Source organism: Alosa alosa, chromosome 14 (assembly GCF_017589495.1).
Source record: "Alosa alosa isolate M-15738 ecotype Scorff River chromosome 14, AALO_Geno_1.1, whole genome shotgun sequence".
Lineage (NCBI taxonomy): Eukaryota > Metazoa > Chordata > Actinopteri > Clupeiformes > Clupeidae > Alosa > Alosa alosa.
This window is the reverse complement of record NC_063202.1, coordinates 16,751,470-16,766,469: the sequence shown is the minus strand read 5'-3', so window position 1 is coordinate 16,766,469 and position 15,000 is coordinate 16,751,470. Positions and strand designations below refer to the sequence as shown.

General features: G+C 45.8%; 1 protein-coding gene across 2 annotated transcripts in view; it reads left to right on the top strand.

Moving 5' to 3' along the window:
• The window catches only part of syt7b (synaptotagmin VIIb), a 79,104-nt gene that overhangs the window by 9,723 nt on the left and 54,381 nt on the right, over window positions 1–15,000 (top strand). The window lies entirely within an intron of this gene.

Genomic DNA, 15,000 nt, shown 5'->3' with positions numbered 1-15,000 from the left:
GAGAAAGGCACAGGAAGGCCGAGGGAACAGAGGCAAAGACAGCGACAGGGACGGTGCTTTTGAGATTGAGACTGAGACTTTGGGGGTGTAAGATGCCCCCTTTACCTTCCCTTCTCTAAGCGTGAAGTCTAAGGAGAGGAGAGAGGAGGAGAGTAGGCAGGGCTGACGTACAGGCAGCCAGAGCACCAGGAACAGATGGCAAGACTGAACGCTTCTCAGACAGTCTGCCTCAGTATGCCAACATTAGACTCGCAGAGAAAAAAATAGATGTGTCTTTCTGCGGGCCTGTGATCCACATGTGTGGCAAACACACACACACACACACACACACACACACACACACACACACACACACACAGACCAGACTTTGAAATCAATTACATTTAAGTGGTGTCACACAGACAAGATTTCTGTCCTGAAGCCAGCACTGAAATACAATTAAAGAGTGAGAAAATGAACAAAAAAAAACACATCTCTTAGGTAATCACATCTGATTATAACAAGACTATTAGCTGTATCACCTTTTCTTAATATGTAAACTCATCTCACAATATACCATTTTTATTGCAAGGATGTATTTACCGGTTATCTCAAAGAACTAGGTCATAAGTGTACACCACTCGACTCGATTATGCTCATGCTGAAGGTCACCTTGGATTTTCTTTGGTTTTTTTTATCGTCTTTCCTCCCAAATTGGATTTATTTCGCAAGTTTGGTACTTGATATTACGGCCATTTTAATTTCTTGAGTTGGTCGGGCTCTGATCCATTTGGCCACAAGCACGTCCTAGTGCTGGGTTCTGTCTGTTGTGGCTTGTGGTGGTGGATGTCCAAAAGCTCAATAAAATTCCGTTCCTCGTGAGTTAATACTGTATCCTTTCTGCTGTCTGCCAAGCTGCTGTCAACCTGACAGAAGCAATCAGCTTGATTTCTGGAACGACATGGCCGAAGTTCCATTCTGAATCTCATTCCGGCTGTCATTTTGTTTTTATTTCCTATTAAATGCTGAGCTCAGGTCAGCAGTATTGCATTTTTTCCCCCAACCATGTTTGAGAATGCCATTGAACAAAAACACCCAGTTTCAATAAGATGTGCTGCTGTCAAATTCTATTTTATTTGGAATATATCAGACATCTATATATGATAATAGTCCCATGTTATTAAGGCAAAATATTAATTTAGTGATTGCATTGTAAGCACACACACACATACACACAGCGCACTACCATGCTCTCTCACAAAAACACCATTGCATTCACTTGCAAACACAGTGGGAGAGCTAACCAGCCAACCCTTAGGGTATCTCAGTAGCTGTCATTTCTTCAAGCTCCAAAAGATGAAACAGAATCTACTATTTGGACTCCGCTAACTCCTGAATTTGCAGCCTCTTTCTTGCTATCCTTGGACTCCTCTCTGTCCCATCTGTCCATGCATGTCCTCTCCTCTTGGCACCTCTTCTCTTTGACACATCTCTCCTCTCCTCCTCTCTTCCTCTCACTTCAGCCCTCAGCTACCTCCCACTCCTCCTCTCATCCCTCTCCTCCTCCACCGCCATGCTCTCTTCTCTTCTCTTCCTGCTCCTGCTCTATCCTGTTGTGTCCAAGGCTTTGCTATCCATCGTATCCTGTGCTGTGCTCTCTTCCTCTCTCTCCTCTGGTCTTGTCTCGTTCCCTGCCTCCCAGTCTTCATTTGCAGTCAGCTCACTCACACAGGACAGCATTTATCGTCTGTTGTTTGTTTTGCCAGTACAGTAAATGAGGGTGGTCTAAAGAGAGCTCTTTTCCTTTAACTCACTTGTTCATTCTCTCTCTCCCTCTCTTTCTTTCTTTCTTTCTTTCTTTCTTTCTTTCTCTCTCTCTCTCTACTGTGGTCTCACCAGGCTGCATCTTATTTAATTATATGCACACATGCATATTCAGACCAGGCATGCTCAGTGCGGACTGCCATATTCTTTTAAAAAATGTATCTGGTGTGCCTGCAGACACCAGCATCTGCTGTTGAGTGCAGAATGGTGACTGTTTTTGTGATGAATTCTCATGTTCGCACCTCCTGAAACATTTCTTCCTTATTATCATGATTGCTTCAGCTGCCATAATCCAATGTCTGTTCCCCAGAGACAGGATGCCGAATGGGAGCTAGGAGGTGTGTGTGTTTGTGTGTGTGTGTGTGTGTGTGTGTGTGTGTGCGTGCGTGCACGCGTGCACATGTGCATGGATGTGCTGTCAGTGTGTTTGTCTGGGTAAGCGTACATGTGGATTCCCTTAAGCATGTTTATGTTTGTATCTGTGTCGGGTGTCTTGGACCTCAGATGGCCTGTCTCAGCCACACTTGAAAGGATTGAAAATAATGTATGTGGGGTTGACATTCATGTGTGCTTCCTACCTCTCTCTCTCTCTCTCTCTCTCTCAAATTCAAAGGGTGCTTTGTTAGCATTACTGTTTGAGTACAGTGTTGCCAAAGATATATTTTACAAATGACGCGGTAGTGACACAAACGAATGAATATAGAAATACATCAATCTCTCTCTGTTTCTCTTTCTCAATCTCTCTTTCTCCACCCCACCCTCTCTCTCTACTAATCCCTCTCTCCACCAGTGATCTCTACACCTATGTCTGATTCCCATTCTCTGGAAAACTGCTTTTCTGGTTTCCTCTTCCTCCGTATGTCTTAATGGGATGGTGCATGCCTCACACCCCCCACTTCATCACAGGGACACGAGGGAGAGAGAGGAATGGACAGATGTGGTGTGGTGTGTGTGTGTGTGTGTGTGTCTGTGGGTGTGTGTGTGTGTGTGTGTGTGTCTGTGTCTGTGAATGGGGTCTTACTAGGGGTAGTAGGAGAGGTTGGAAGATGCTGGATGTCTGGGAGCCAGCAGGGATTTATTTATACACTCTACTGAATACAGTCTACTGAATTATTAAAAAAGAAAACCTCCGAAGTGGCCATCTACGGTCAGAGACAAACCGGTCGAAGAACTACACACTGACAAGTGGAAAAGTGTGGCAGAACAGGTAGCACAAGCAGACACACACACACAGACACATACACACACACACACACACTCACACACTGGCACATTGTAGAAAAAATAATGAACCTCCACAGACTGACTTGCACATTGATACACACACCTTTTTTCCAAGATCTCATGAATTCTGAGCACAGTGCGGGGCAGCTTGGAGGGGAGTGTTATCGATGCAGCGATCCACTAATGCACCGATGCGACTGACAGCAGCGTTTCAACCACAGTGTAATTATTTTTAGATATTTTTGATGTGAGGATGATGCCAGGTGGTTTATCGTTCCCCAGTTAGGCTCTGCTGTCGGCTGCCAGATTCAGAAGTTTAATATTTATTTATTTAGGTTTATTTATTTATCTTTTGTTTGGGGTTGATCAGATGTATCCCAGCAGAAGCCAGACATGAAGCGTTCTCGGGACACTGCCATTTTGTTGTGGTATTAAATTGTGCTCTTCTGTTTTTATTACACGATCCTGGGTGCCACCGAGCCTTTAACAGTCTAAAATGTCATCTGTGGGCTTGTAAATGAGACAATCATCCATGATGGATTATGATAAAATGCTCCTCGGGTGACTGGTCTGCCATTGCCACCCTATCCGAGGTCTGTGCTATGTTTATACTGTCTGGGCTGCTCGCATCCTTAGAGGCTGTTTTTTCGTTAGCCCTGTAGAGCCAAGGAGATCCCTCTTGACAAGCTGTGCCCTTTCTCTGTATCACATCACATTTAGCATCCAGCGGGAAGAGCAGATGAGCATCCCTGCACCCCGAGTGAAGGGCCGTGGCTCAAGTACATCCAGATGCATATCTGTATGATTAAGGGTGTCACGATTTCGATTTTATATCGAAATCGATCGAAATTACATCTCAATCTCGAACTTCGAACTTAAAAGTGGAATCGACGATGCAGCCACACCCCCAATGTCACGTCCAGCTTGTACAAGACGCACAAACACACATGCACGTGCTGAACTGCAGGGTCAACACTCCTCTAATTGTAGGCTGCAGCCAGTTAAAATATAGCCTACACATCAACCTACCGAAATCAAAGCCCCTCTTGCTACTTTGAAATCACCGGTGTGGAAGTATTTGTTCATTCACGTAAATTAAAACTAACTTAGCCTACTCAACTTAGCAAGTGAAAAGATGATGTAGTTACAGTCCAAAGTTACTTTAAGGCTTAAAAGACACATTGATAAGTACATGAACACTAACCTTGGGTCTCTTCGGAGTGTGCTGAAACAATCAAATTAACATTCTGTGTTGTTTCATTTCACTATGTTCACGTCTCTGTTTTAGCCTAATGTTAGTTCTGTTTACATTACAACCTACCCCCAAACAGAAAAGGAAAGGGCCAAAAAGAGTAAATAACATAAGGAATGCATCAATAGTAATATTAAAAAAAGATTGAAAATCAAATCAAATCGTGACTTTAAAATCGAAAATAACCTCGAATCGAGGATTTGGAGAATCGTGACACCCCTATGTATGATCACAGTGCCTTAAACAATGCTTATCTTAAAACTCCCAATTATAGTCCTCACTGAGGATATTCAGCTACAGAGTGCGACTGAACTTAGGAATGGGAATGGTTAGTATGATACATCTGTAGATTTCCTCCCTTTCTGTACACAGCTTCATCTTTAATGTGGTCTGTCCCCTGAGGATTAACCTAGTCTTATCTGTTTTCACCACTGAGATACTGTACTGAATAAGGAGATGATTTCCTGTGAATGCCAGCTCTTGGCATCAAACAGTGTTCACACTGCTTATATGTGACCTTTGGCTTCTTTACTGCTGTTGGAGTCCATGTCTGAACTGATTGCGTATCCAAGTCCAAACCCATCCCGATACGGTGGGAAGAAGTGTTTATCCATTAGGTATGGGCAGAAGGTGTAAATAAAATGCATTTGGATGCTAATATATGGCTGTTTCGAGGGCGTTTCAAAACGGATGCAATTCTGGCTTGAAATAAATGCAAGACATGGAAAACATATCGACCTGTCAGCTGACCTTCAGACGACTGCCAGCACCGAGATTTGGGGAGCTCCAATTATTTTCCACATGTTTGTTTTTATTTTGGTCTTCTTAATGCCATGGCTCTTAGAAATGCAGTGCGTTCCCCCCTGGAGGGGATTTAGTTATGGGCGCTGATAAAATGGTAACTCACTGCCCGGATGGGTCTGACCTTCTGGTTTGCAAGAGCAGTGCAGTCACCGTGTGGCTATATTTGCGCCGTTTGTTCAAGCAACTGGATTATGTCCCTCTGTGCACTATAGGTTAACTGCATCATGCCATCCTCTCAGGCAATAAGTCAGTTTAACATGATTTTGAAAAGAGGATTCGCTGCAGAAAATATGGAGGCTGTGTGAGGTCTGCACGTGGATCACGCAGGGTTTTTTTTCCTTAACCCCACCTTGTGTGTCTGACTTGCCTGGTCTATACAAGTGCAGGATAACAGCAGGAATCCTGTGTTTTTCCTCCTCACATTTGTTTGGGTTTGAATGGTGTATGTGTGTGTGTGTGTGTATTAAGTGTCACACACACTCTCTGAGCTGGCCTCTCCGTTCACCTGTTTGGCAGCTTTCATTGATGTTGCTGGTTTTTGTGGAGTGCAGTGGCTCGGCGCTGACTGATAGCAGCTATGGGGGGAAACACTTACTGCCATTTCACAGTCTGCTTGAGCACTAATTCAGCTCCCTCCATTAAACCCCAGTGCTGGGCCAAGCGGGCGTGATTCGGCAGCACTCTCCTCCACAGTTCTGCGAAGACGTGTGTTTTGGGTCTACCCTTTAAACCCTGGCCTATGCATAATGGCATCTGTTTGCCTCAAGACTATGGAATCAGTGCCATGTAGGGGTGTAAAGGTACATGTATTTGTACCGAACTGTTTAGGACGTACAGGACGTTCAATACAGATGTGTACCGAATGCAGTCTTTAATAGTAATCAGTAGGTTTTTTTGCTTTTGGACTATGTTTCAAATTTGAGTTCCCACACATATATTAAATGGCGGACCATATGTCATTTTAGTGAATTAACAGCGGAAAAAAAAACATTTTACACCTTTTCAAAATACTATTCCTGTTGTACATCAGTAATATTGTCAGTGAATTGTAGGCTTGCAGTACCTACAGGCTTACCGTACCGAAAATGAACCAAACCATAACTTCAAACTGAGGTGCACACCGAACCGTGATTTTTGTGAACCGTTACACCCCTAGTGCCATGGATTGTTTGTGTCCTGATAAGCTTCAAAGCTTGATGGCTACATAGTCCAGTGCTGGACCTGGCCTCCTGTCGACTGGGCTGTTATGCATTGTTTTACATAACCTTATTCGATTTGTTTTGGAGGCAACAGGGTTGTTGGTGGTTGTTCGGTATTCTGAATTTGATTGGTTTTGCTTTTGAAAGCGCCTCCGCTGATTAGTGGCGTATCATTGTTAGACCTCTTGTTACCCAGTGTGATTTATGTTCCTCTGTGGGGCTCTGAGGTAACTTGACCTCTCTTGACCCTTATAAACAATCCATAAAATTATAATTTTTGAAAAACAAAAGCATCCTCTCTCAGTGTCAAGGCTTGAAGCCATTTTGTTAAAGGCACATTGCATTTATTTTTTCCACATGGGTAGCCAGATAAATTGTGAAACAATTTTTAATGTTGGCTCAGCGGCTGAAATAAAGAGGCGAAAGTGACTCGGTGTTCTAAGACCTAATCAAGAGGGATATTGTTTTCCTTAGGGCAATTACATTACAACTAACGTGTCGTAGTTTCATTCACTGTATTAGATTAGACTGATTAATTAGACAGGAAGCCCTGCATGAATATGCTGTGGGTACACAGACATGAAAGCCACCATAACCTGAGATGAATAGAATATGCAGAGGAATCTCAGCCATCCAGACTGGCAGTTTACAGGCAGACTCCACAGGGACACGGAGGTCCACAGGCAAGGAAGCCATCCCAACTCCAGACAGACACACACATACACACTGGCCTTGGTACACACAGACAGACAGACAGACAGACACACACATGCACACACATGCACACACACTCACACACACACTCACACACTCACACACACACACACACACACACACACACACACTGGCCTTGGTACACACAGACAGACAGACACACACATGCACACACACTCACACACTCACACACTTGCACACACACACACACACTCTCACACACACACACACACACATACACACACACACTGGCCTTGGTACACACATCGAGACAGACAGATGGAGAGAGGAAGTTGAGAGAAAGGCCACAGGCCTAGTCACAGTGTTCATAGGAGGTGTGTGTGTTTTAGCCTGTTTAATGGACTCACCTGTCAGAGCAACTCACTTTAGCAGTCCATCACTACAGGGCCCACATTCACACACACACTCACACTCACACACACTCACACACACTCACACTCTTACACACACAACACACACACACACACACACACACACACACACACATCCATGCCCACAAGTGCACTCACATATACAGAAACACACATGTGTGGTAAGTGCATTCACACATATTCACACATACGCATGCTCATTGACTTGCATGCATGCACACACACTCATGCAGACTGCTTATTCCAGAGGCCCACACAGTTTGGCCCATTGCAGTTAGACACATGAGGGCCCTCAGGTTATAGTACTAATAATGAAGCCATAAAACAACATCCCTCTTTTTTTCCTGCATACACCCTCATACACACAGGACCAATAAAGCCACCGTTCTGAGTCTTAGCCACTGGCTAACAATATGCTTGAGTTGCAAGTGTGTGTGTGTGTGCACGTGTGTATGTGTGTGTGGAAAGGGGGGGGGGGTGGGCGTGGGGCATGTGTTTGTAGCGTCTGTGCCTGTCTGTGGGGATTTAGGTTTGTGGTATGATTCAGTGTTTGCATGTGAGTGTCTCTCTGAGTGCTGTGTCTGTACGTCACCTCTGCGCTGAACAGCAGCCCAGCTCGCAGATTTGGTGTTGCTAGTTTCCACCCTGAGATTGTCTTTTCTACTGTGCATTACTGTGTGTGTGTGTGTGTGTGAGAGAGACACAGAGAGAGAGAGTATGCGTGTGTGTGTGTGTGTGTGTGTGTGTGTGGTGGGGGGGTTGGGGGAGAGGGGCAGAGACACCCTGTTGTCTAATTCATTCGGACGCCTCCGCACACCCCAGGGAAGGCTCCTATTGAGCAACATTCTGCTGGCATTCTCCACAGACACCTCATACTTCCACGCTCCTCTTCAATGTCGCCTGAACGAGAGCAAGTGTGACACGCATTGCGCTGACGGTGAGAGTGGGTTACGTGTGTCCTTGTGCGCAGAAAATTGCATTACTGGCTATGCATGCGTGTTATTTGGCGCTAGTTGTTTTTACGTGCATGCCTTGCTAAGAGCAACAATGTGTCGTGCATTCCTATTCCGCGCAAAAAGGGCACGAAGCGGTCAGAGGAGCCCTTTTGGTAAACATGCGCGCAAAGCAAACACTCGGCCCGTAGGCTCGCTAAGATCAGTGGACTATTAAAAATCTGCTTTATATTCAGAGAGAGTGAGGGCTGGAGGGTCAGCCAGCTGCCTGACCACCACGACCACCAGCGCAATCTAATCCCTCAATCTCTCTCATGTCCCGCTGCTTCTGTCGCGAGCTCCCCACGCCTCCGCTCCCATCACACGGCCTCCTCGAAAAACTCCCCTTCTTTTAATCTGCCCTCATCGCCGCCCTCCTCTCAGTCTTCCAAAGAGCACTTTGTCTCATTCCTCACCCTCATCTCTGATCCACTCTCACGCAACCCTCCACCCGCATCCACCCACCACCACAACCTCCTCCTCCTCCACCACCACCACTCCCTCTCCTCCTTCTATCTCTCTCTCTCTTTCTGCCTCTCCGCTGGCCCTCATTCTCTCCCTCTTTCTATCTCTGACCTTCAGCCTCTCAAGTGCTCCTTTGCGTAATCCCTGCTTCTCTCCCCGGCTGGCCCGGGTGCCCTCGAACCCTCCCCGCTCTCCCTCTCTTCCTCTGCCATCTCTCGTACCCACTCTAACCTCTCCTCTCCTCTCCTCTCACTCTCCTCCCCAGCACTCCAGCTTCCTTTCTCGACCCTCCTTGTTCTTATGCTATCCATCTCTATGGGCCATCATTCCCCCTCTCCACTTCTCTATCTTTTTCTTCTCTTTCTGACCACCATTTTGCACTCATTCTTTCCATCTGTACTCCCAGCTTTTTTAAACCTACTTCCACTCTTTCCTCTCTCTCTCTCTCTCTCTCTCTCTCTCTCTCTCTGTGTCTGTTTCTGTTTCTGTTTTTCTCTCATTCTGATATTAACCCTCTATCTCTCTCTCTTCCCCTCCACCGCGGTCTGGGTGCCGGTGAGTTATGCCGTTCCCAGTCATAGGCGGCCCTGTTGGCTCTAAATAAACCTGCGGATGCTGCTCATTACGGGCATCATATCACATGCCTCTGGGAAATGGACTTTGATGGGTTCTGCCTGTGAACCGCCCCGATAAATACACCTGCCAATCAAATAAATGAGAGTGCCGGGGCTGCTTGTGATGCTCCCGTGTCCCCGCGCCAACGCCGCATCGTTTGCCGCATGTGGCAACGGAGAAGGAGATGGGAGAGGGGAGGAGAGAGTGAGGGAGAAAGGGAGGCAGGGAGAGGGGGAGCAAATAGGTGAACGAGCGCAGCGGCTGTAGGAGCAAGGTGTCGAGCGCGTCGCTTCAGTGGCGGACAAAATGGAGCCGAGTGGTGCTCGTGTGTGGCGGCGGCGGTGGCGGCAAGCGTCAGGTGGGGGTGAGAGTAGCCACTCAACGCCTGGTTTAAAGTTTACGCGGAGCCGACATGGCCGGGAGAGCCTGAGTCAGACTGGGGGAGCTCAGCAAGCAGACATAAACACACACAAAACACACAGAGAGAGAGAGAGAGAGAGAGAGAGAGAGAGAGAGAAATATAGACACTGAAGGGGAGAGAGAGAGAGAGAGAGAGAGAGAGAGAGAGAGAGAGAGAGAGAGAAGGCATAATTGAATAAGAGCCTCCCTCAATAGGTGACAGTAAATAAGTCAGTATCAGGGGTGCAGTGGAGCAGTAAATCTAATGAATCTCTCTAAGACTTGCCTAATATCTCCTTTATCCCTTTGTTTTGGTTCGATGCTTGGAGAGATAAAAGAGTACGGATGGGGAATATGACGAGGGGTATGCAGGAATGAGAACACTGATAAACAGACAGGGAGGGAGGGACACAGGGCAGGTTTTCTTTAACAGGTGACTAGTTTTAATCATCCCTGTTGGAGAAGGTGTAATTGCTCGATAAGGGAAAATTAGGATGCAGCAGTGCCTATTACACAAAATAAAAAAGCGTACAGTAAACAGCAAATAAACAAGGAAGGGGAGGGAAGATTGAGAGGCGGAATTACATGTTTGGAGGTATCCAGTGGTGAGGGAGACAGAGAGGTGAGTGCTATGTGTGTTGACGAGAAGGCAAGAGGGTTTGTGTGAGCGAAATGCCTCGTCAGCCTCCCATGGCAGTTTATTGCCTCGGTTATTGTTTGTGTCCAAACTGTAAAGTTGCGTGGAGTGCTGCTGCACGCAGTGGCATGAGGGCTGACGCTGGTGGCCGGCGGCCTCTCAGGAGCTCTCCAGTCCGTGGCCGGCTCTGTGCAGCGCGGTGTGGCGCAGCAGAGGGCTCAGCGTGATGCCCATCAGCGCCCAGCGTGGGGCCTCCTCCTGCCAGAGTCCTGATGGGAGCCTTGCGGGGGTCAGGGCCAGGGGGGTGCGGCTCGCCAGAGTTGGAGGGCTGGAAAACATGGTCAGGCTGACTCGCCCCGCTCGCTCCAACCAACACGCTTTCCTAATTGCCGTCCCTTGTGCCAAAGCAACTTCTTTTTTCTGGTACAGATCTGGCCGCTCCACACTGTCTGTCTGCCCAACCCAACTGTCTCTGCGCTTGTGTACAAGATGCGCTCTGACTGGCCCCAGCCGTTTGTCAGGAATATTCTTGTCATGTTATAAAGGCTGCTGTCTTTTATGAGATGGCATCTTTCTATATTAAAATAATGTCATAGCCAGGTGGTTGAGTTGGATGAATGTGCAAAGCAAGTAATGTTAAAGCAGAATAAGTTGCCTCTTATTTCAACAAATTGTAAACAGTGCTAGACTTTAAGTAAATCAGTTGCATTCATTATTTATTAATTGTCCAGATCTGTCTGTTAAAGCAATGAGTCTTTTAAGCTGTAGTTCTGTAGACTGTATTGCTTTTCCAGCTCATCTATGATGCATTGACTGCTGTGCTAAATTGATTACTCTTTCAAATAGTTTGAATACAGAGATATTTTCTACAAATTGAATTATTTGCCCTAATATTAAGAAGGAAATGCATCATACAGGCAATATGAATATATAATACAATTAAATATTAATCTTCAGACTTTTTGTGCCTTTGTTTTCCATTGTCCAGCCTTAGTAGCTGGAAGACTATCAGAGCTTCGCTAATGTTAAGAGGTCTTCATGAAGCTGGTGCATAACAGGGACTTAGCTGGCGCACAGAACCAACAACTGCACAGCCGGCTCTGCTTAACAGGCACCCTGGGTGCCGAGCAACCTACTTTTAAGAAGAAGGCAGGCCAGCAGACAGGCAGACTAAGGCTCGGCTCGGCACCAAGGCCGTCTGATGAGCCTATGAAGCAGTGCTCAGCTCTACGTTTGGGAGGTTATTTGGGATAGAGCTGTGGCCCTGCACCATTCCCCAAAGAGCCCTCATCTGTCTGCCACTGTTTTCCTCAGCACTCCCCCTCCCCTCCTAACAGCCAATAAAATGCTGAGGAGGACTAAAAAGCATATATCTGGAGCAGTCAAAATTGAGGTGAAGCTCGACCCTCTCCTGAGGAAGGTTGCTCACCACTGTATCTCACCCTGGTGTCAGCCTTTCCCTAATCCAATCAGTAGTCTTCATTAAGCGTGTATTAAGATATGTAATTTTCTGATAGGGAGGCACGTTATTTTTCCCCTGTGAATTTGCGATTAGATATGAACAGCATGCAGTTATTAAAGCAAGATGAGTAACATTTTTTGTCCAGTAACAACTGCTCCAACAGCAGTGGAAAACTGTTACATCATACTTGCATTGGACTGGTATTTACCATTAAATGGTTTCATCCTAGTGTTTGATCCAAGGTGTACTATAGCAGTTTGGAGTCGTAGCAGTAATGGCTGGAGTCCTAGTGGTGCTGAATGGGTTTGATGAAGATGCAAAATGGTATTGAGCTCTTTTGCAATTGTTGCAATGTTGTGCTCTCAATAGCCAACCTCTGCTGCACTACAACACTTTAGTTCCATGGACTCACCCAACTAATTGCCTGCATTCATCTGTTAAACCAGCAGAACGCTTCAACAGAGGCTGTGTTGGGTGCACTGGGAGTGGTAGATTGGTTTTCTATATGGCATTAAATTCCAGCTCTCCTGCAGTCTGAAAGATTTCTTGATTTTAATTACTTGTTTATTTGATCTATGTGTATGTGTGTGTGTGTGTGTGTGTGTGTGGGGTGTTGTGTAATTTCTAGTTATCACGCATGCATATTACCATAATTTTTTATTCATTTTAACTATGCTTTTATAACATTACCTTGAGGGGGTTGGCCAACTCATCAGTGCCCTCTCTGACTGAGTGGAGACATCGCAGGTAACTCTAGGTCATAGTGGTTGGCCAGGCAGACTTGGCTTGTGTGCTTAGATTGGTTTCACTACACTTGGCACTTTTCTGCCACTTGCACTATTTATGGGCTTTACTCCCCTCTGCTTTATCATACTTTTCTCTACCCCTCTCTTTTTTGGGGCTCTGCACTTTATTTACTCGTTCATTTTCTCCTCCCTGTGCAATCCTTTTCTCTTCCCAGTTCCACTGCCTTCACATTAACACAACTCCCAGTACACAGTAATTTGTTTTCTTACATGTTCACTTGCTTTCATACGTGTTCATGTTGTGCTTGTGTCCTACGTTGTGCTTCTGTTCCTCTGGCAATTGCGTCCAGTCTTATGTAATGAAATGTAATGTGGTATAATGTGTTCTGCTCTACTGTACGTGGTTGAATTCTACACATCTCTGCCCTGTGATTGATAAAGTATTTGTTTGGTTGCCAAGAAATGTCTGCACTATTGAGGCAGAGAGGTATTGTGATGATTTGTGCTCTCGGTTTTCTGTCAGCCGCACGATAACATTTATCATTCATGACAAGGCACACTGCAATCCTCTTTGGCGTTGCTCACCCACAAAGCCTATGAGTGCTTGAAACACCTGAGGTTATAATTTTGCTTTGTTTTTTTTTCCTCATTGTTTTATTTGGGATGTTTTTTTTTGTTTACACTACGATCAGCAACTGCAGTTATGTGTATAGATATGAGCTTGGCATTTGAAAGTAGATAAAAGAAAATAGCAAATAAATGCTGGATGCAAACTAATGATGACACTAGTAGTCTATATTTAGAGCAACATTTTAAAAAGGGACTGTTTGAAGTAAGGCAGTGGCATTTGTTTGACATTTTAATCTATTACATTTCCTTGTAAATTCTGTTAACGTGCAGATGAAACTGAGTAGAGCATCTGCATTTGGGAAGTAAAAAACCCACTGAGATCTATGGAGGTCGGAATCAGCTGTGAGGGAAGATAGAGATTAGGCCCAAAAGTTATTTCTCATTTGCATATTGCACTCATTTCGCAGAGGGAGAGGGGGGGAGATATGATTTATAGGGCAAGCAGGTGCAGAGAGAATGAAAAGGAGAGGCTGTTTATTTGCGTTACCATAAGTGTATGTGCATGCGTGTGTGTGCGTGAATGTGTGTGTGTGTGAGGCCAAAGAACAATGCTGAGAGCTTCCCATTCTTTAGCTGACATGGTTGGGCAACACAAGCCATCGCCTTTAGAATTCTCCTCTGAGATGGCCTGTGGAGAGGAAAATCGCAGTTTTGTCAAGACAGAGGAGAAAATGCCTCTGAGACACAGCACACTGGACCAAAGAAGCATGCGCTTGTCTGTCAAGGTTGTGTTTGTGCAAGTGCTGATCAGCCAACAAAAGCGGAGAGTTAAAGGAACGAAATCGGCTTACATTTATTTACAACAGGGGACTTGTGAGATGGATACTGACAATTACAGCATGTGTTCCCTGGAGCGTTTTAATTTAGCTGGTTTTGGTAATGACTCTGTAGTATGGAGGACCCTACCAGTCTTTACTGTGTGTGTGTGTTAACCCAATGAGTGCATCGATTCTACCAATCTGCCTGGTCTCTGTGTGTGTGTGTGTGTGTGTGTTAACCCCAAGAGTGCATCTTTCTGTCTGTGCGTTGTTCCTTTGTCTAGGCTTATTTTCCCCCTGTTAGCTCACTGTGTGTGTGTGTGTGTGGATGTGTGTGTGGATGAGCTACAGTATGATAAATGAGGTGAGACAAAAAGGCACATTACTGACCCGCACTCTTCCGTCTTCTCTCTCTCCCTCCCTCTAAAATGCGCCTCGTTTTGATGGTAGAGATATTCTTAAATCATTTGTTCTTGTCTCCCCCCTCCCCCATCCCATCCCAACACCACATATAGAGCCCAATCCCAAACCTGCGTCCACTCCTCCTCCTCTATGTCCTATCATTCCTAAATCACATCCCTCCGCTACCTCCCGTTGCTCACGGTCCAGGCTCTTCTCAAGGTTACCTCCTTTAGTGTGGTCTTTGGGGAGAGCCTCCCTAAACCAGCTGAAGGGGGTGTCGAGACCCTGCTGTATTTTTATCAGCTAACGGATTGTTTTAGTGTACGAAGCGCAATTAGCCGCGCAACTAGGTCTTTAGGTTGCTCCGATGGCCCCGTGCTCACCTACTCACTTACTGTTCTGCCTTAAGTGTTGCATGGTGGTCCCAATACTTTATCTGGCTCACCTTGGCTAAAGAAATGGGTTGGTGTTTTTGCGTAACGGTCGGTGTGCAGTGCACTGGGCAG